Source organism: Hibiscus syriacus, unplaced genomic scaffold, assembly GCF_006381635.1.
Source record: "Hibiscus syriacus cultivar Baekdansim isolate YM2019G1 unplaced genomic scaffold, ASM638163v2 tig00110007_pilon, whole genome shotgun sequence".
NCBI lineage: Eukaryota > Viridiplantae > Streptophyta > Magnoliopsida > Malvales > Malvaceae > Hibiscus > Hibiscus syriacus.
Window position 1 is genome coordinate 2,419,584 of NW_024062559.1, and position 21,397 is coordinate 2,440,980.

A 21,397-nucleotide genomic window follows, 5' to 3' on the forward strand; every position below is an offset into this window, starting at 1 on the left:
CATGCACCATCGTTATCGCGTAGAGTACCGATCTCCTCACGCAAGGCATTGACCTCATCACGTAACTCCCTTGACTCATCCCGTGGAGGTGGAGAACAGGGAGATAGAAGTCGTGGCATCTTTGCCGGTCGCCTATCATGAGGTGATGGTGGAGAAGAGGCTCGATGATGTGACGGGATAAGTGATGGCTCTCGTTGTAGAGGTGTATAGTCGGGTCGATCAGGTGATGGCTCTGGGTGAGGTGATGGCTCTCAAAGTGGAGGAAGTGGAGGCTGCTCATCATTCGTGCCATCAAGAAAACGCTGACTAGCTTGCCACCAATCAGTGGAAAGCTCAGCCTCCGTGGGTGTCAGTCTCATTAATGGAATGTTGGCCTCCTAAAAATATAAAAACTCAAACAAAGTTAAACGTCTACTATTAATAACTTGTTTATATATGATAGTATTTGTGTTAACTTACATTATTTATTGTCGCATATGGTATTAAGTCTTCCCAATCCAACAGACGTTTCCTCTTCCATGAAATAGCCCTAGGAATATCATTTGAGGTTTTTAATGCATATGTCCGCATGCTGGGGAAAGCCTCGAATATCCAAATCTACAAACAATATAATAACAAGCATTAGTAATTGTTAAATAATTAATTATAATTTTGAAAACATTATATAGAAATTCTTACCTTAAAGGCCCAAACAAAGCCTGACAAAGTGTATTTCGACCCATCGCCCCGCAAACTTTTGCGGTCATCAAAGGCAGACGACAACTTAGTCCAGGTAGCTTTCCATATATACGAACCCCACGGAAACAGATTCCATGCATTTAGGTCCTCTACCAATAATATTAGCTCCTAAGGAATAGGTTGTCTGGCCTCTCTGCCTAAAAAGCCGGCATAAAAAAGTAGTAGAAGGCATACTCAGACAACATCGACGTCATTCATCTGAGTAAAACCATCTTTCTTATTAAACAATTTCTTCATGTCGTCGACGTGTAAGTTTGGCTTCTCTATTGACTCATCAGGAAAAACCCTGGATAACCATGATGGGCGGGTGATATGACGAGTGTATCGGCCTACATCATCGTGTCCGAATCGTAGACCAGTGATTAAGCAGAACTCCTTCCGCCCAAAACAAGTATACGCCGGTGGAAAATGAAATAATATCTCTTCCTCACCACGTTGTATACTGTCGGGTAGATCGCTAGTCATGGTCTGAAGCCACAAATGGGTCAAATTAGCATCTCCACCCGGATGTTGTACTCAGCCATGGCCCGAAGCAGGTTTCCTCAAACAATTTTCTTTGTGCAGGTGAAAGCTTCGAAGCAATTGTAGTGGCTAGGCTAACTTTATTCCTTAATATCAATGAAGCCGAAAAAAATTTCTACAAAAACAATAAACATACCAAGTTAGATATACCAAAAACTACACTGTGAAGATATACCAAAAACAATAAACATAAATAGTAGTTTATTCTTGAAACTAAAATTTGCAACACTGTTTTGTCTTTTGGTTGAAATGAAAATCGCAACGAGATAATGAAAATCGCAACGCGGAAATGACTATCGCAACGAGAGAATCGCAACGCGAAATGACTATCGCAATGAGAGAATCGCAACGCGAAATGACTATCGCAACGAGAAAATCGCAACGCGAAATGAAAATCGCAACGAGAGAATCGCAACGCGAAATGAAAATCGCAATGCGATTTTGGTTTCGCGTTGCTATTTTCATTTCGCGTTGCGATTCTCACGTTGCGATAGTTATTTCCGTGTTGCGATTTTCATTCTCGAAACTATTCTTCTTCTGCATTACTTCAACCAAAAGACAAAACAAAGACAAATACTAACTTCACAGGCTAAACAGTTTAGCAGTATTGACAGCAATCGATTGAATTTAATAAGAAATCTAAGTGAAATGGTTAATCTATTATTGAAATTACCAGTAAACTTATGATCAATTTCAATATGAAAAACCTAAAATAATGCAAAAATTTCAAAATAAAAATAATTAAAAAAACTAACCCTCGGAGGTTGATTTTCCATTTCTGAATGATTGTGAGGGATTTCTGACCGTGAATGGTTGTGAGGGATTTCGTCGGCGATGGGGACGGAAATCTTCGGAGATGGGGACGGATTTCGTCGTAGAGAGTGAGAGATGGAGATGGGACTGAGTGTTGTGATTTTAGGTTTGAGGTTATGAGTTGCGATTACTGTGGACGGTTCAGTTTCCGATATATTAAGAAAAAATTCGTGTTTGGAATTTGAAAAAAAATACGCGTTAATACGAATGGCGCTATGTAAATCGCATTGCTACAGTAAGATTCGCATTGCGATTTACATATTCGCATTGCGATTTTCCTAATTCGCATTGCTATTTACTTAATCGCGTTGCGATTTACGTATTCGCATTGCGAATTATGAAAATCGCAACGCGAATACGTAAATCGCAATGCGAATTAGGAAAATTGCATTGCAATAGTCAGTATCGCATTGCGATAGTCATAATCGCGTTGCGAATCTGGAAACTGATTTGCGATAATGGAGATCGCGTTGCGAATTAGCGATCACATTGCGATTTTGTTGGTCATTTTGGCAAATCCGGAAAAAGTTGGTTAAAATCGTATATTATATGGGATTTTTGGTCACTGAGGTTATTTTCTTTAAAATACATGTAGCACCTTATACGCAGCCACGTAGAATAACCCGAGTAATCTGAATGTACAATAAATTTCAAAGGGAATCAAACAGACAAAACCCTAATCAAGCATACTAAATGGAAGAAACTAAAAACAAACATTCGTTTCATATATCATAGCTAAAAAATATCATATATACTTTACCAATATTCATTATTATTATTTAATTAGTCACATGAAAATTTTCAGCTTAATCCAACATCATTCAACGTCCTAATTTAAAATGCTCATCTATGGACCAAAACGTAAACGATTCAAAATAGGCATAAGATGCATATGAACAACAACATTCAATTGATACTTTAATTATATAATTTAGTATATTAAAGGGTGAAAGAAAAATCTCGTCTAAATCCAATTTAAAACCAAGTATTAATTGGACCTGCAAGAACAAGCCATCAAACTTCCAATTTAAATCCAATTTAAAATCTCATTTCTAGCAACATATCAATCTTTTTCTAGAAAATTGTTGATTTTAAAATGAACATGCAAGAACAAGCCACCAAACTTCCATGCAATCGATGCTAGGGTCTATAGACCTGCTTGAACATACTTGAATCACTTAGAACATGTCAAAACACATATGTAGCATGGTTCATAACATCGTTTAACACATCATATAAGAAACAATCATCCAAAGTCAAATATTGCATAAAAAGTCAACTTTCACATAAGTCACCTAGTCATTTTGTGCATTATTAGTCATTTTATGTATCCTAATAGCCTACACATATTATGTGATAAGAATGGCAGCGGAGTGATGAACGTTACTCGAAGTTGAAGAATCAAGTCTAGGGATCTAGACTCAATCAAAGAACAAGATGAAATATAGATTAGGGTTTTGACGTAACTTAGGGTCCTTGAAATTGAAGTTGCTGGAATTCAAACAAGAAGACAATGATTAAAATATAATGGATAATATATAATAGATATGTAAAAAGAATTATCTAAAATAGGTAAAACATTTAAAGAACTTGAATGGAAAATTCTCCCTCGTATGTATAAGCTTTGGTGATAAGATGGATATGGTGATGTAGTTGTTGTGGGATGATAATAATGATAAGAATGAAGGATAACCCTCCTAATTGCATTTGATAGGCAAACTCGATAATCGCCTCTAACCAGTACTCTTAATCACAATGAAAAGGTAAATCAGGGAGTGAAGACCTCCCTCACGACGAACTCACTCGAAAGAACTTAATGACGAAGAATGCTTCGAAAAAACAAGACAATCAACATTTGCAAAAACAAACTTTCGTTATATTATATTTAAGAAAAGATGTGATTACAGAAAAGCATGTTTACTAAAATCCTCAGAGAATGGAGGAAACCCTAATGGTATCCTTCGATAATGCAGGAAACCTTACTGGTAACCTTACGATCTCTCCAACAGGTCGGCCACTGGATGATCTGAACCAGATTAATTTGCTGATGACCCTGGAGTGACCAGGAGATGAAATCTCGGTGGAAGAATTACCAGTAGAAAAAAAGCTAGGAATAATGAGTTACTACCAGAGATCATCGAAAAGGAATCGTTTTGCCCGAAACCGGATGGCATGGATGAAATCATGAATGACGTACCAGTATAGGGAGCTGCTCAAATTTTGAACAAACAATCATTTAGGGACATGGTGGCTGGGCAGTTTGGGGAGAAAATCAAGGATAACCCTATCTCTGAATTCAATGTGGAGTTACAAGAGGGAGATGCTCATATTAATTTGGAAGGAACGATTCCTGATATTCGTTTTCAGAAAGGATCCATCAATCCATTAATGAAAAACTGTCACGATCGGTGATAGTGCAACTTCTGGGAAGGTCAATTGGTTATAGAGCGCTGAAAAATTGTATTCAATTATTATGGAAACCTACTGGTGAGAGTCAACTTGTGGACTTGGATAATGAATACTTTCTTGTCCGATTTGCGGTGGAAGGCGACTACCAGAGAGTTTTAGCTGGAGGCCCATGGATGATGTATGGGAGTTACCTCACGGTTTATCCATGGTCGAGGAACTTTACAACATCGGAGGATTATCCGAAATCGATTTTGGTTTAGGTTTGTCTCCTTGGATTGTCCTATCGATATTACACGAAGAGTTTGTTTAGGGCCATCGTCAGTGCTTAGGGGCAATAGTGAGAGTGGATTATAACACCACAGAAGGTAAGAGAGAACGTTTTGCGAGTTTGGCCATTGTAGTTAATCTTAAAAAACCTTTGGTTCCAGGAATGTTGATTTATGACAGATATTACATTGTGGAATATGGAGGCCTAACTACTATATGCTATGCATGTGAGAAGTATGGCAGTGAAAAAGAAGGATGTCTAAAGGAAAAGGCCAAGTAAACTGTTAATATCGATCATGATAATGGCGAGGAAGCTATACCCAATGAACCGTATAGACCTTAGATGCAGGTAACCAATAGAAGAAAGAAGACGATATCGGGAAAGAAGGCGGTGGCATCGAAGAATGTAGTTACCAGCGATGATAGTAATACTGGTGGATCACGGTTTGTGTTTTTGTTATCACAAGAGACTGATGAGCAGCATCTAAATGTGGAAAATAATGTCATGAGTAAAGGGAAGGAAGTTATAGTGGAAGGGAAACCATTAGAGGTCGAGAAAGAATTGCCTCCAATACCATCTGATAGTGGATCAAGTAATCCTCCTATTGTCGTGAGAGCTGACAAAACCATGAGGATTAGTAAGGAGGCAAATGGAACAGAACAAGGCGAGAATAGGGAGGTAGTAGTGGTTGTGTCAAAAGAACAAATGGTGCAGGTTCAGACTGACTTAAGCATAGGAAGGCACACTGCGATGCAAATTCGGAGCGAGGACCGTGGAGACATTCTTCGTGATAGAAAAGCTAAGCCTTCTTTGCGATCAGGCTATGGATCAAACTCAAAAAGTGGGAATAAGAGTACAACAGTTTCTAAGGGCCTCACAAAAAAGGGGTCAAAACTAGGAAAAAAGATGAAAACGGACCGTTTAAACTGGTTCTAGATGATTGGGTTGTATCTCTGACAAGTGATCTTAATCGAGCTAGCTCCAGCTTTGAACCCAGTGATCTTGCTATGAGAGAGGTAGGAAGTGTCATTCCTAAAACCGTACAATGGAGAGAAAACATGACTTTCGAAGGAGACTTGGATGCTGCTCGATAAGTTTAAATCCAACTTATTTTTTCCTCATTGTTTATTTACAGTTAAGTTATATTTTTGAATACTCAAGGCATCCTTGGCCTTGTCTTTTAGTCGATATTTCAAGATGTTAATGAAGGTCCAGAAACCTGAAATTGTGGCTATTCTCGAACCTAGAGTTAGTGGAGTTAGGGCTGATGAATTCATACATAAGTCGGGGTTTGAATGCTCTTTTAGAATTGAAACGAATGGGTTCTCGGGAGGAATTTTGGTTATGTGGCAGAACACAATAGCTATGGACTTTTTGGTGGTCTCTGATTAGTACATCCACGACTTTTGCGTTGATACAGTGAGTTCAAAATCCTTATTCATTTCTTTTGTCTATGCTAGTCCAGATGGTGGTATTTGGAAGCATGTTTGGGATCAGTTGGAGCGGTTGAACCAGATGATAACTCTCCTTGGCTGTTAGGTGGTGATTTCAATGCCATTTGTTGTTCTAATGAAAGGAAAGGTGGTTCGCAAAGAAGACCTGGTGTGTGTCCATACTTTTGTGATTTCTTATTCCAATTTAGGTTACGTGATATAAATTTCAATGGTCCACGGTATACATGGTAGCGGGGTAATCTTAGTCAACATATAGACCGATATTTTTGTAAAAGTAGGTGGTTTGATATTTTTGGAGTCTCGGAAGTTTTTCATTTGCAGAAAATTGGCTCGATTCACAAACCCATTTTACTATCTACTGAGGTTTCGAATACAGTCCAGAATAAATGATCGTTATGTTTCGTAGCAGCTCAGAATGAGCATCCTGATTTTGATAGATTTTTTAGCAACTCCTAGAACGTTAATAAGGCCATGTTTGAGAATCTTGTGGAGTTTCAAGGAAGGAGTCGATAATGGAATCATGAAGTCTTTGGACATATCGAGAGATGAAAGGGTCTTCCGCAGGCAAGAATTCGTGGTATTGAAATTACTTTGGAGCAGGCTGAGTCCCCTTTTCTTATGGATCTCTATGAGGCTCTTAAAAGGGAACTTAAGATAGTGCTTGAACAAAAGGAAAGTTTATGGTATCAAAAGTCTATAAGCAGGTGGATTAGGAAAGGAGACTGTAATACGAGTTTTTTCCAGGACACAATACTTAGTAGAAGGTTGCTTAATAATATTCAGATGCTTCAGCTTGAGGATGGTATGTGGTGCGAGGACCAAATTAGACTACAAGATCATGTGGGTAACCTTTTTGGAAGTTTGTTTTCTTCTAAACCACGACATAATGCGGGATAGGATTTTATGGGAGGTTTCCAACAAATTCATGGAGATCGTTTGGATATGTTAACTTGTGTTGTTAGCTATGATGAAGTGCATCAAACATTCTAATGGTGGATCCATTAAAAGCACCTAGTATCAACAGTTATCAGGCGATTTTCTTTAAAAAGAATTGGAAAGTTGTGGGGGAGAATATTTTTCTGTTAGTGAAGGAGTTTTTGAAACTCGTATTCTACCGGAATGGTCAAATAAAACACTTTTGGTGTTAATTCCAAAAGTTGAGGTGCCGAAGAGGATATCGCAATTTAGACCCAATAGTCTATGCACGGTTCCTTGTAAAGTTAATACAAAGCTCTTGGTGAATCGTTTAAAACTTTTGTTTCTGGATTGGGTCTCACAGAACCAGTCTAGCTTTGTTCCCGAGAGGAATATAACATATAATAACATCTTTCCTCAAGAAGTGATTTATTATATGAACGGTAAAGCAGGGGAAAAAGCGTGGATGGCGATTAAATTAGATTTCGATAAAGTTTTTGATAGACTGGAGTAGGGTTTTATTAAGGAAATTCTTATGGAAGTGGGCTTACCTGCGAGATTTATAAGATGGATCATGATATGTGTTACCTATGTTTCTACTCAGGTACTTCAGAATGGTAATATGTCTAAAAGCTTTGCACCGTCGAGAGGTATCCGACAGGGAGACCCTCTCTCCCATTATGTTTTTGTGCTTTGTATGGAGAGATTATCTCATGCCATAAGCCATCGAGTTACTATGGGTGATTGGAAACAAATCCACCTTTCTAGGAACAGTCTTGGAATATCTCACTTATTTTTTGTGAATGACTTAGTCTTCTTTGCAGAAGCTACAATGGAACGAGTGGCGGTTATAAGAGATGTTACAGAACATTTTTGTGCATGTTCAAGGCCGAGGGTTAGTATAGCTAAAACACAAATTCACTTTTCCAAAAATTTTGAGCCCAATGTGCGGTCTATGATAGCTCAAAGGTTTGGGCTTGAAGAAGTGAAGAATTTGAAATATATCTCGGTGTTTCTCTTTTGCATGGAAGGATGAATAAGGCTATGTATAAGTATCTTAATGAGAAAGTGGAGAAATGTTTATCTGGAGGGCGACAAAAACAGTCTTTAGCAGGTCGTATTACGCTTGCTAAAGTTGTTTTACAGGCAATTCCTTACTATGTGATGCAATCAACTTGGTTACCAAAGGGTGTTTGTGATACTTTGGAAAAAACTTATAAGAAGATTTGTTTGGAATTCGAATGAGGAATCCAGGATGATTTCTTTGGTTAATTGGGAGATGGTCAAACAGGGGTTTTAAAATGCTGACCGAAAACATGATAGCGTCCACGAAATAGCGGTAGCGTCGCCGTCCGAATTATCCGCTAGACTCACAATAGCGCCCCGGACGGCCGCAATCACAGTAAACACGAAATTACCGAAAACGCGACCGCGACCGCAATTTAAAACCCTGGGTCAAACTCTCAATTGAAAAAGGAGGCTTGGGACTTAAGGATCTAGGCAGATAGAATCAAGAATTCCTCATGAAGATTGGAATGTAGTTAATTGGAGGAGCAGATAAATTGTGGAATAAAGTTCTTAAAAGCAAGTACCGGTGGAGCGAGCAAATACCTTTGAGTATTTGTAGGCCACGATGTTCTCGACTTTGGAAAGGGCTAAGTTGTATCTGGAAGGATGTTAGGGGTAACATTCATTGGAACATTCTAGATGATCTCCAAACTGATTTTTGGTGAGATATTTGGATTTATGAGATGGGACCACTCATCGATGTGTGCAGGAATCTATTCCCCAAGCAGCGACTGTATGCTCCATGACAACTCCATCAGGTTCAGGGGATTGGTCTAAACTGAAAGCGTTTGTTCCTGATCAGGTGTGTCATTGAATAGCTGCTATTATTCCTCCCATTCCAGGTTCTGGTAAGGACATCCCTGGTTGGAGGTAGGAATAAAACCATACCTTTACAATGAGGTCAGCTTACAGTGCATTGTCTCCGAATGACTCAATTGGGAATGTTGATCATTAGAAGGTGATCCCGGAAGCTTAATGTCCCACAAAGAATTAAAATGTTTCTTTTGTTAAACCTCCATGGAAGACTTCTAATGAAAAAGAAAAGGTATAATCGGCATATTATCACCTCATCTCGTTGTTCTTTGTGTCAAGTGGAAGATAAAGATTTGTCGCATGTTTTCTGTTGTTGCCCGTTTACCCTTGGTGTTTGGGCAGGTTGATTGATGCGAATAAACTCCAGTTGTTTTTGACAATGCCTTACGAGGAATGGTTTATTATGAATGTCGGAAACCAAGTTAAATTCTCATTCAATAACAGACACTGGAATATTCTATTTGCCACTGTTGGATAATTTAGAAACATCGGTGCAGCATGATTTTCAAAGAAAACCATATCAAGTAGGATGATTTGTTAGTGCAAAGCTTGCGGTTCAAAAATGAAATATTTTAGAGTGAAGCATTCGAATTAGGATGTCGGGGGGCTGATGTTGCTACTGTTCAGTGGAGTCGGCCTGCAATGGATTGGATATAGGTGAATTCTGATGGTGCTGTAGGTGGAGCGATAAAGATGGCTTCTGTGGGTTGAGTACTACGAGATGAGCAAGGTAGATGGCTTTTTGGGTTCTGTTATTATGGTAGATATGTGGGCAATCCATGATTCGTTGAAATATGCTTGGAGTTACGGGTACAGAAAAATTAGCAAAATCCAGGAATTATTGCAGCGAGATTAGATTTAAAAATTAGTCACATTCACCGTGAAGCTAACCTGGTAGCTGATAAACTTGCAACTTTGGCGAGGGACAAAGAAATAGATGTTCTTTACTACTATCCTCCAAGGGAGGTGGCTGCTATAGTGGACATGTAAAGGACATTGTTAGTTTAAGCTAGTTTTGTTTTTTTTTCTCTTTCTGTATTACCAAAAAAAGAAAAAGAAAAAAAGAAGATGTGATTACAATGGTGAATGGACCCTCCATTATATGAGGAAAGTTCCATGAATCTAAGTAACTAATGACTAAAATAATAATAAACTAAAGATAAGTTTTTATTCTATCATAATTTCTAATAAAACAATAATAAACTAAGAATAATGTTTTAACTTGATATTCATTCCTAATAAAATAATAAATATAATTCTAAAAGTTAATGCATCATCCTATATTAAATTATATAACAAATAAGAAATAAAAATATTGAAATTTCATAATATTTACAAATCACCGTATTAATCCCGTTTAGAAATTTCAACATGCATTGTTTTTGCTAAAATAAACGTATCTTGAGTTTCCAACATTGAATTGATACAATTTAAGTACTGTTGGAAAGATAAGATACATGCGACCATATCTCAAGAGACATGTTGACAAAATAACACATGTATCCCATTCAAAAAGTCATCACAAGTCTCTGATGTATGGTCTTCTTTTCCAAGGCTTGGACGTGTGGATCAATTGGAAGAGTTAGTCTATCTTCCTTTCATGTGAGCTTTGCGATGCATGTATCATTGATACATGCACCAGAGTCCAGAATACATGCTTCTTTGGACTAATGTTTCTACTCGAACCTATTAGAAGAACAAAGTCTCGAAGATTCAAAGCATATCTATTCGGTAAGAATAATGTGAATGAATCATTAAACGATTCTAATGTTGCTCCCTTTAATGTTTCAGATTCGAGGTCGAATCTTTTTGAAGAAAGGGAGGATGATACATGCATCACAAGGCTCACATCAAAGGAAGAAGTAATAACTCTTCCAAATGATCCACTCGTCCAAGCATTGGAAAAGAAGACCAGAACAATAGCATACTTGCGACGACATTTTCAAAGGGATCCTGATCTTATTTGGTCAACATGTCTTCTGGACATACAACCGTCTGTCTCTTATCTTTTCAACGGTTCTTGAATCGCATCAATCCGATATCGGGAACTCAAGATATGACTATTTTACTGAAGATGGTGCATGCAGGAAATCCTAAACGGGATTAATACGTTATTTTGTAAATATTACGAATTTTCAATATTTATATTGATTATTTGTAATATAATTTAATATAGGATGATTAATTATCTTTTAGGATCAAATTTATTATTTTATTAGGAATTAAGGTTGGGTTAAAACAATATTTTTAGTTATTATTATTTTATTAGGAATTAGAGATAAAACATGTTTAGTTTATTATTATTTTATTCTATAGTTATTTAGGACCTTTAGAATTCAGCCCCTATATAAAGGAGGCTTCATTCAACTTTGTAATTCAGATTTCTTTGATCAATAATACAACGAGAGTTTGTTTTTGCAAGTGCTGATTGCCTTGTGCCTTCGAAGCTTCTTCTCCTGGAGTTCTTTCAAGTTCTTGTGAGGGAGATTAATCTTCACACTCCAATTTTTCTTTTTCATCATGACTAGGAGGGTTGGTTAGAGCTATTTATCGTGTTTGCCTTTTCATTGCGACTAGGAGGGCTCGATAGGACACTTATCCATCTATTATCCACAAATCCATTCGCACCGTCAATCATCTTTACCGTTCACCTTCATAAGGGAGATCTTCTGATTTCTTTATTATCTTATTTCATCTTCCGTTTATTTATCTTTTTTTTATTTTATTCTAATCTTATTGCCTTGATTCCAGCACATAAAAGAAACCCTAAAGAATCCTAGCTACTGCCGCCACCTTCCCCTATTCATCCCCTTTTTTCTTCATCGAGTCTAGAGCTTTCTAGGTTTGATTATTCAACAAGAGCAACGTTCATCAATCCGCCACCGCTTCCCTATCAATTGGTATCAGATTTGGGCCGATTCTTGGAAAGAAACAAGCAATCTTGCTTGTTCTTGCACACAAAACCGTCAAGGTACCCCAACGGAGCTAGTTCACAAAAGATTCAGCGTTTCAGGTTCTTTTTATTTAATTTTAATTTAGATTTAAATCCTTCTTGTTAGTTTTCTATTTTTTTTTCAAAAAAACAAAAAAAGGCAAAAAAACAAAAACAAAGGCCAAAAAAAGCCAAAATTTCAAAAAATTGCAAACGAAGGTATTTAGGGCTGATTTTATCCATATATCATATTCATTATAATAGTAATCCCCAGTCCAAATTTCACCCCAATCGCAGTTCATTTGAGCCTTCAAATACATCATTCAAGTTTCATCAACAGATTCGGTTTAGAATCTTGTCGATTTCTTGAAAATTTTACAGGAGGAATTTCGTGGTGAAAATTTCCAGATTTAAAATTCATATATTGAAGATCATTCAAACAAAAAAACATAATTTTTGGAGATCAAGAACACCTTCGAACAAAGCGATCAAGAAAAACAGATTGTTTGAGGACTCACCGTTCAACAGAGTCTACTGGATACAACTGAAGGTATTTGGTTCTGAAATTTTACAGGTGATTTTTTGACGCATTGAAAGACATTCAAGAATATTTCCAGAATTTTTTGACACCGGTAACCCCCTCAAAAACGTTTCTCAAGTTGATCCAGCGTTTTCCAGGTTTATGGGTTGGTTCTTTTTTTTTCTTTGACTCTTAGTGCTTTAGGTTCTTTTGTTTTTCCTTGTTATTGTTCTTTTGCATTATCTAACACATTATATTCATAGTGTTAGTAGGACTAAAGAGTTTGCATACTTCTTCCTTCTTTGCATTCTCGTTCTCTTGGAGTCTAACCCTTGTTTGGCCTCTTAGAACTTTTAGGTTTTTCTTATCGCCTTTGCTAGTAATCAAACTCCGATACGAACTGTGGAAGACTACTTGGTAAAGTGAGTTTTAAAGAGTACAAGATCGACTTACTTGCCTCTCTTTGTGTTACTTTTTTTGGAGTGACTTGTGAGGTTTCTTGCTTTGTTGAATTTTTTTCTTTTATTTTTATTTTACATTAAAATTTTCTTTTGATATTATGATTTCAGGATGGGCGACAATAACAACAAGACACTTACGGCTATCTTAGCCACACTTTCCCGACTCACGACTCAAGTTGAAAGATTTGATGAAATCGTGAGAAAACGACAAGAACCACAACTGTATCTACCAAACCAAAATCTAAGACCAAACAATGTTGAACTTTTGGTACCCAGGTGAGAACAACCACGTTTACAAGCACCCAAACTCTTTGCAAAACCAAAGTTCACGATCCCGCCTTTCAAAGGAGACAACGATCCAGACAGGTACATCGATTGGGAAGGAAAAGTTGATCTCATGTTCGCATACCATGATTGCCCCCAAGCTAAACAAGTTCACCTCATCACCATGCAATTCGAAGGATATGCTCGAACTTGGTGGATGCAAACAAGGAAAAAGATCCAGAACTTCCAAATTCCAACAATCACTTCTTGGACCGACCTCAAACAAACCATGAGGAAGCGATTCCTACCGACACATTATACACGAGAAGTTAAACTACGACTACACCAACTTCGACTAGGTAGAAGTTCAGTTGAATACTACTACAAGGAGATGCAGTCCTTACTCAATAGGGCTAACATAACCGAAAAAGAAGAGGTAACCGTGTTAAGATTTGTCGTCGGCTTAAACTCAAACATCACTGATCTTCTTGATCTCCATGAGTACGAAAACCTCGAAGATACACTAAAGAAAGCAATGACAATCGAAACACAAATACAAAGGAGATTCCGATTCAGAGAATATTACCAAGGTATTTAATCCTCTTACCAAGGTAATCCTTCAAATCCTTCCTCATCTTCTACTCCATCTTCTCTGAAAAAGCCAAGAGATGACAAACCTGACAAGGAGAAAGAACGACCAGCAAAGAATGACACACTTCCAACCCCTAAAGATCAAATGATAATTTGTGAGGAGGCAGAGAAAGTAAAAAAAGAAAAAGCTGAGAAAGAGGCAAAAGAAAAAGAGGTCACTAGTTTCAAAAACCAAAAGAATAATGACCCATGGGAGGTGAGTGAACCTAATTGTGAGAAGAAAAGAGTGACTCAAAATCTATGTGTGAGCACAAAAGAATTGATAGAGAACCTTCTTTACAAACAACCTTCCATCCTTGTTCACTTTAGGGGATCAATTGTTTCGATTTCTAACATTAGCAAGGATTTGCCTAGTGTGTTTTCATCTTTGTTACAGGATTTTCGAGAAGTGTTAGGTGATCCACCTAATGAATTACCACCGAAAAGAGGAAAACAACACCAAACCAATCTAATTCAAGGTTGCATCATACCTCGTCAAACATACAATCTCGAAGAAACCAAAGAGTTAGATTTGTTACAAAAAGGCTACATCCAGGAAAGCCTTAGTCGTGACGCCATCTTAATGACGAAACATGACTTGAACAACTCCACATGCTTTATAGTTCATGCACAGAGAATCCATGTAAATAATGAGAAAGTAAAATCAACACGAGACTGGACCACACCATCTTCCATCGCCAAGAGTTGTCGAATAGTGCTAGGTGACCCTCCTGAGGGTTACCACCTGAAAGCCCTAATCACTATGCCATATCAATTAAGAGTCACGATTTACGGGAGTCCAAAGACCGAGGTAAGCAAAACACAATAGACGATGCACTACCACGAAGGTATACTCTTACCTATCAAACGCATACTACTATTCCGAGAATTGAACATATCAAAGATGTATATCACAATAACTCGGATATTTCTGATAATTCTACCCATACTTTTAGAAGTGCTTCTAATGAGCTTTATCTTGTATATGAGTTTCCTTGCCAACTAAACAGGTTTTACAGTCCACAAATCTCCTCCCGAGAATTCTTAATTCATGAACCACACTTAGGAGACTTAAGGGATTACTTTAACAAACCAGTTGACATGGTTTTTAAACACTCATTCTCGCCACACAAGAATAAAACCATGGAGAAATTATCTGAAGCAATCATACAGAAAGCCAACAGAGGTCGACACCATGTTGAATTTCAACCAAAACATCATATTACAAGACTTGTATGCAAAAGAGGATTTCAAGACTACAAGAAATCAGTTCCTATAAAGAAGAAACCTCGACTAAAACGCATAAAGACATATCACATTGATCCTGATAAATGTTTCACAAGTTTTCCGTTCAATACATCTAATTCTCTTTCTTTTGGATTTTCAGATTCGAGGACGAATCGTTTTGAGGAGTGGGGGAATGATACATGCACCAGAGTCCAGAATACATGCTTCTTTGGACTAATGTTTCTACTCGAACCTATTAGAAGAACAAAGTCTCGAAGATTCAATGCATATCTATTCGGTAAGAATAATGCGAATGAATCATTAAACGATTCTAATGTTGCTCCCTTTAATGTTTCAGATTCAAGGTTGAATCTTTTTGAAGAAAGGGAGGATGATACATGCATCACAAGGCTCACATCAAAGGAAGAAGTAATAACTCTTCCAAATGATCCACTCGTCCAAGCATTGGAAAAGAAGACCAAAACAATAGCATACTTGAGACGACTTTTTGAATGGGATCCTGATCTTATTTGGTCAACATATCTTTTAAACATACAACCGTATGTCTCTTATATTTTCAACGGTTCTTGAATCGCATCAATCCGATATTGGGAACTCAAGATATAACCATTTTACTGAAGATGGTGCATGCAGGAAATCCTATACGAGATTAATACGTTATTTTGTAAATATTACGAATTTTCAATATTTATATTGATTATTTGTAATATAATTTAATATAGGATGATTAATTATCTTTTAGGATCAGATTTATTATTTTATTAGGAATTAAGGTTTGGTTAAAACAATATTTTTAGTTATTATTATTTTATTAGGAATTAGAGTTAAAACATGTTTAGTTTATTATTATTTTATTCTTTAGTTATTTAGGACCTTTAGAATTCAGCCACTATATAAAGGAGGCTTCATTCAACTTTGTAATTAAGATTTATTTGATCAATAATACAACGAGAGTTTATTTTTGCAAGTGCTTATTGCCTTGTGCCTTCGAAGCTTCTTCTCCTGGAGTTCTTTCAAGTTCTTGTGAGGGAGATTAATCTTCACACTCCAATTTGCCTTTTCATCACGACTGGGAGGGTTGGTTAGAGCCATTTATCGTGTTTGCCTTTTCATTGCGACTAGGAGGGCTCGATAGGACAATTATCCATCTATTATCCACAAATCCATTCGCACCATCAATCATCTTTATCGTTCACCTTCGGAAGGGAGATCTTCTGATTTCTTTATTATCTTATTTCATCTTCCGTTTATTTATCTTTTGTTTATTTTATTCTAATCTTATTGCCTTGATTCCAGCACATAAAAGAAACCCTAAAGAATCCTAGCTGCTGCCACCACCTTCCCCTATTCATCCCCTTTGTTCTTCATCGAGTCTAGAGCTTTCTAGGTTTGATTCTTCAACAAGAGCAACATTCATCAATCCGCCACCGCTTCTCTATCAATTGGTATCAGATTTGGGCCGATTCTTGGAAAGAAACAAGCAATCTTGCTTGTTCTTGCACACAAAACCGTCAAGGTACCCCAACAGAGCTAGTTCACAAAAGATTCAGCATTTCATGTTCTTTTTATTTAATTTTAATTTATATTTAAACCCTTCTTGTTAGTTTGCTATTTTGTTTTCAAAAAAAAAAAAAAACCAAAAAAAAACCAAAAAAAAAAAACAAAAAAAATCCCAAAAAAGCCAAAATTTCAAAAAACTGCAAACGAAGATATTTAGGGCTTCTTTTATCCATATATCATATTCATTCTAAGATTAATCCCCAGTCCAAATTTCTCCCCAATCGGAGTTCATTGGAGCCTTCAAATACATCATTCAAGTTTCATCGGCAGATTCGGTTTAGAATCTTGTCGAATTTCTTGAAAGTTTTACAGGAGGAATTTCGTGGTGAAAATTTCCAGATTGAAAATTAATATATTGAAGATTATTCAAACAAAAAATCAGAATTTTTGGAGATCAACAACACCTTCGAACAAAGCGATCAAGAAAAACAGATTGTTTGTGGACTCACCGTTAAAAAGAGTCTACTGGATACTACTGAAGGTATTTGGTTCTTAAATTTTACAGGGGGTTTCTTGACGCATAAAAAGACATTCAAGAATTTTTCCAGAATTTTTTGACGCCGGTAACCCCGTCAAAAACGTTGCTCAAATTGATCCAGCGTTTTCCAGGTTTCTGGGTTGGTTCTTTTTTTTTCTGACTCTTAGTGCTTTAGGTTCTTTTGTTTTTCCTTGTTATTGTTCTTTTGCATTATCTAACACATTATCTTCATTGTGTTAGTATGACTAAAGAGTTTGCATACTTCTTCCTTCTTTGCATTCTCGTTCTCTTGGAGTCTAACCCTTGTTTGGCCTCTTAGAACTTTTAGGGTTTTCTTATCGACTTTGCTAGTAATCAAACTCCGATACGAACTGTGGAAGACTACTTGGTAAAGTGAGTTTTAAAGAGTACAAGATCAGCTTACTTGCCTCTCATTGTGTTACTTTTTTTGGAGTGACTTGTGAGGTTTCTTGCTTTGTTGAATTTTCTTTCTTTTATTTTTATTTTACTTTAAAATTTTCTTTTGAGTATTATGATTTCAGGATGGGCGACAATAACAACAAGACACTTACGGCTATCTTAGCCACACTTTCCCGACTCACGACTCAAGTTGAAAGATTTGATGAAACTGTGAGAAAATGACAAGAACCACAGCTGGATCTACCAAACCAAAATCCAAGACCAAACAATGTTGAACTTTTGGTACCCAGGCGAGAACAACCACGTTTACAAGCACCCGAACTCTTTGCAAAACCAAAGTTCACGAGCCCGTCTTTCAAAGGAGACAACGATCAGACAGGTACATCGATTGGGAAGGAAAAGTTGATCTCATGTTCGCATACCATGATTGCCCCCAAGCTAAACAAGTTCACCTCATCACCATGCAATTCAAAGGATATGCTCGAACTTGGTGGATGCAAACAAGGAAAAAGATCCAGAACTTCCAAATTCCAACAATCACTTTTTGGACCGAAGTCAAACAAACCATGAGGAAGCGATTCCTACCGACACATTATAAACGAGAAGCTAAACTACGAATACACCAACTTCGACAAAGTAGAAGTTCAGTTGAAGACTACTACAAGGAGATGTAGTCCTTACTCAATAGGGCTAACATAACCGAAAAAGAAGAGGTAACCGTGTCAAGATTCGTCGTTGGCTTAAACTCAAACAACACTGATCTTCTTGATCTCCATGAGTACGAAAACCTCGAAGATACACTAAAGAAAGCAATGACAGTCGAAACACAAATACAAAGGAGATTCCGATTCAGAGAATATTACCAAGGTATTTCATCCTCTTACCAAGGTAATCCTTCAAATCCTCCCTCATCTTCTACTCCATCTTCTCTGAAAAAGCCAAGAGATGACAAACCTGACAAGGAGAAAGAACGACCAGCAAAGAATGACACACTTCCAACCCCTAAAGATCAAATGATAATTTGTGAGGAGATAGAGAAAGTAAAAAAAAAAAAAGCTGAGAAAGTGGCAAAAGAAAAAGAGGTCACTAGTTTCAAAAACCAAAAGAATAATGACCCATGGGAGGTGAGTGAACCTAATTGTGAGAAGAAAAGAGTGACTCAAAATCTATGTGTGAGCACAAAAGAATTGAGAGAGAACCTTCTTTACAAATAGCCTTCCATCATTGTTCACTTTAAGGAATCAATTGTTTCGATTTCTAACATTAACAATGATTTGCCTAGTGTGTTTTCATCTTTGTTACAGGATTTTTGAGAAGTGTTAGGTGATCCACCTAACGAATTACCACCGAAAAGAGGAAAACAACACCAAACCAATCTAATTCAAGGTTGCATCATACCTCGTCAAACATACAATCTCGAAGAAACCAAAGAGTTAGATTTGTTACAAAAAGGCTACATCCAGGAAAGCCTTAGTCGTTACGCCATCTTAATGATGAAACATGACTTGAACAACTCCACATGCTTTATAGTTCATGAACAGAGAATCCATGTAAATGATGAGAAAGTAAAAGCAACACGAGACTGGACCACACCATCTTTCATCGCCAAGAGTTGTCGAATAGTGCTAGGTGACCCTCCTGACGGGTTACCACCTGAAATCCCTAATCACTATGCCATATCAATTAAGAGTCACGATTTACGGGAGTCCAAAGACCGAGGTAAGCAAAACACAATAGACGATGCACTACCACGAAGGTATACTCTTACCTATCAAACGCATACTACTATTCCGAGAATTGAACATATCAAAGATGTATATCACAATAACTCGGATATTTCTAATAATTCTACCCATACTTTTAAAAGTGCTTCTAATGAGCTTTATCTTGTATATGAGTTTCCTTGCCAACTAAACAGGTTTTACAGTCCACAAATCTCCTCTCGAGAATTCTTAATTCATGAACCACACTTAAGAGACTTAAGGGATTACTTTAACAAACCAGTTGACATGGTTTTTAAACACTCATTCTCGCCACACAAGAATAAAACCATGGAGAAATTATCTGAAGCAATCATACAGAAAGCCAACAGAGGTCGACACCATGTTGAATTTCAACCAAAACATCATATTACAAGACTTGTATGCAAAATAGGATTTCAAGACTACAAGAAATCAGTTCCTATAAACAAGAAACCTCGACTAAAACGCATAAAGACATATCACATTGATCCTGGTAAATGTTTCACAAGTTTTCCGTTCAACACATCTAATTCTCTTTCTTTTGGATTTTCAGATTCGAGGACGAATCCTTTTGAAGAGTGGGGGAATGATACATGCACCAGAGTCCATAATACATGCTTCTTTGGACTAATGTTTCTACTCGAACCTATTAGAAGAACAAAGTCTCGAAGATTCAAAGCATATCTATTCGGTAAGAATAATGTGAATGAATCATTAAACGATTCTAATGTTACTTCCTTTAATGTTTCAGATTCGAGGTTGAATCTTTTTGAAGAAAGGGAGGATGATACATGCATCACAAGGCTCACATCAAAGGAAGAATTAATAACTCTTCCAAATGATCCACTCGTCCAAGCATTGGAAAAGAAGACCAGAACAATAGCATACTTGAGACGACTTTTTGAATGGGATCCTGATCTTATTTGGTCAACATGTCTTCTGGACATACAACCATCTGTCTCTTATCTTTTCCACGGTTCTTGAATCGTATAAATCTGATATCGGGAACTCAGGATATGACCATTTTACTGAAGATGGTGCATGCAGGAAATCCTATACGGGATTAATACGTTATTTTGTAAATATTACGAATTTTCAATATTTATATTGATTATTTGTAATATAATTTAATATAGGATGATTAATTATCTTTTAGGATCAGATTTAGTATTTTATTAGGAATTAAGGTTGGGTTAAAACAATATTTTTAGTTATTATTATTTTATTAGGAATTAGAGTTAAAACATGTTTAGTTTATTATTATTTTATTCTTTAGTTATTTAGGACCTTTAGAATTCAGCCCCTATATAAAGGAGGCTTCATTCAACTTTGTAATTAAGATTTCTTTGATTAATAATACAACGAGAGTTCGTTTTTGCAAGTGCTGATTGCCTTGTGCCTTCGAAGCTTCTTCTCCTGGAGTTCTTTCAAGTTCTTGTGAGGGAAATTAATCTTCACACTCTAATTTGCCTTTTTCATCGCGACTAGGAGGGTTGGTTAGAGCCATTTATCGTGTTTGCCTTTTCATTGCGACTAGGAGGGCTCGATAGGACACTTATCCATCTATTTTTCCACAAATCCATCCGCACCATCAATCATCTTTACCGTTCACCTTCATAAGGGAGATCTTTTGATTTCTTTATTATCTTATTTCATCTTTCATTTATTTATCTTTTGTTTATTTTATTCTAATCGTGTTGTCTTGATTCCAGCACATAAAAGAAACCCTAAACAATCCTAGCGACTGCCGCCACCTTCCCATATTCATCACCTTTGTTCTTCATCGAGTTTAGAGCTTTCTAGGTTTGTTTCTTCAACAAGAGCAACGTTCATCAATCCGCCACCGCTTCCCTATCAATCATCCTCCCTCTCTTTAAAAAGATTCAACCTTGAATCTAAAATATCAAAGGGAGAAACATTAAGGTCTTTAAAGAACTCACTCACATTATACTTACCAAATAGATATGCTTTGAATCTTTGAGACTTTGTTCTTCTAATAGGTTCAAGTAGACACATTAGTCCAAAGAAGCATATATTATCATTATGGACTCTGGTTCATGTATCATTTCCCTTCTACTCGAAAGGATTTGAAAATACAAGAGAAATAGAATTAGATGTATTGAAATGAAAGCTTGTGAAATA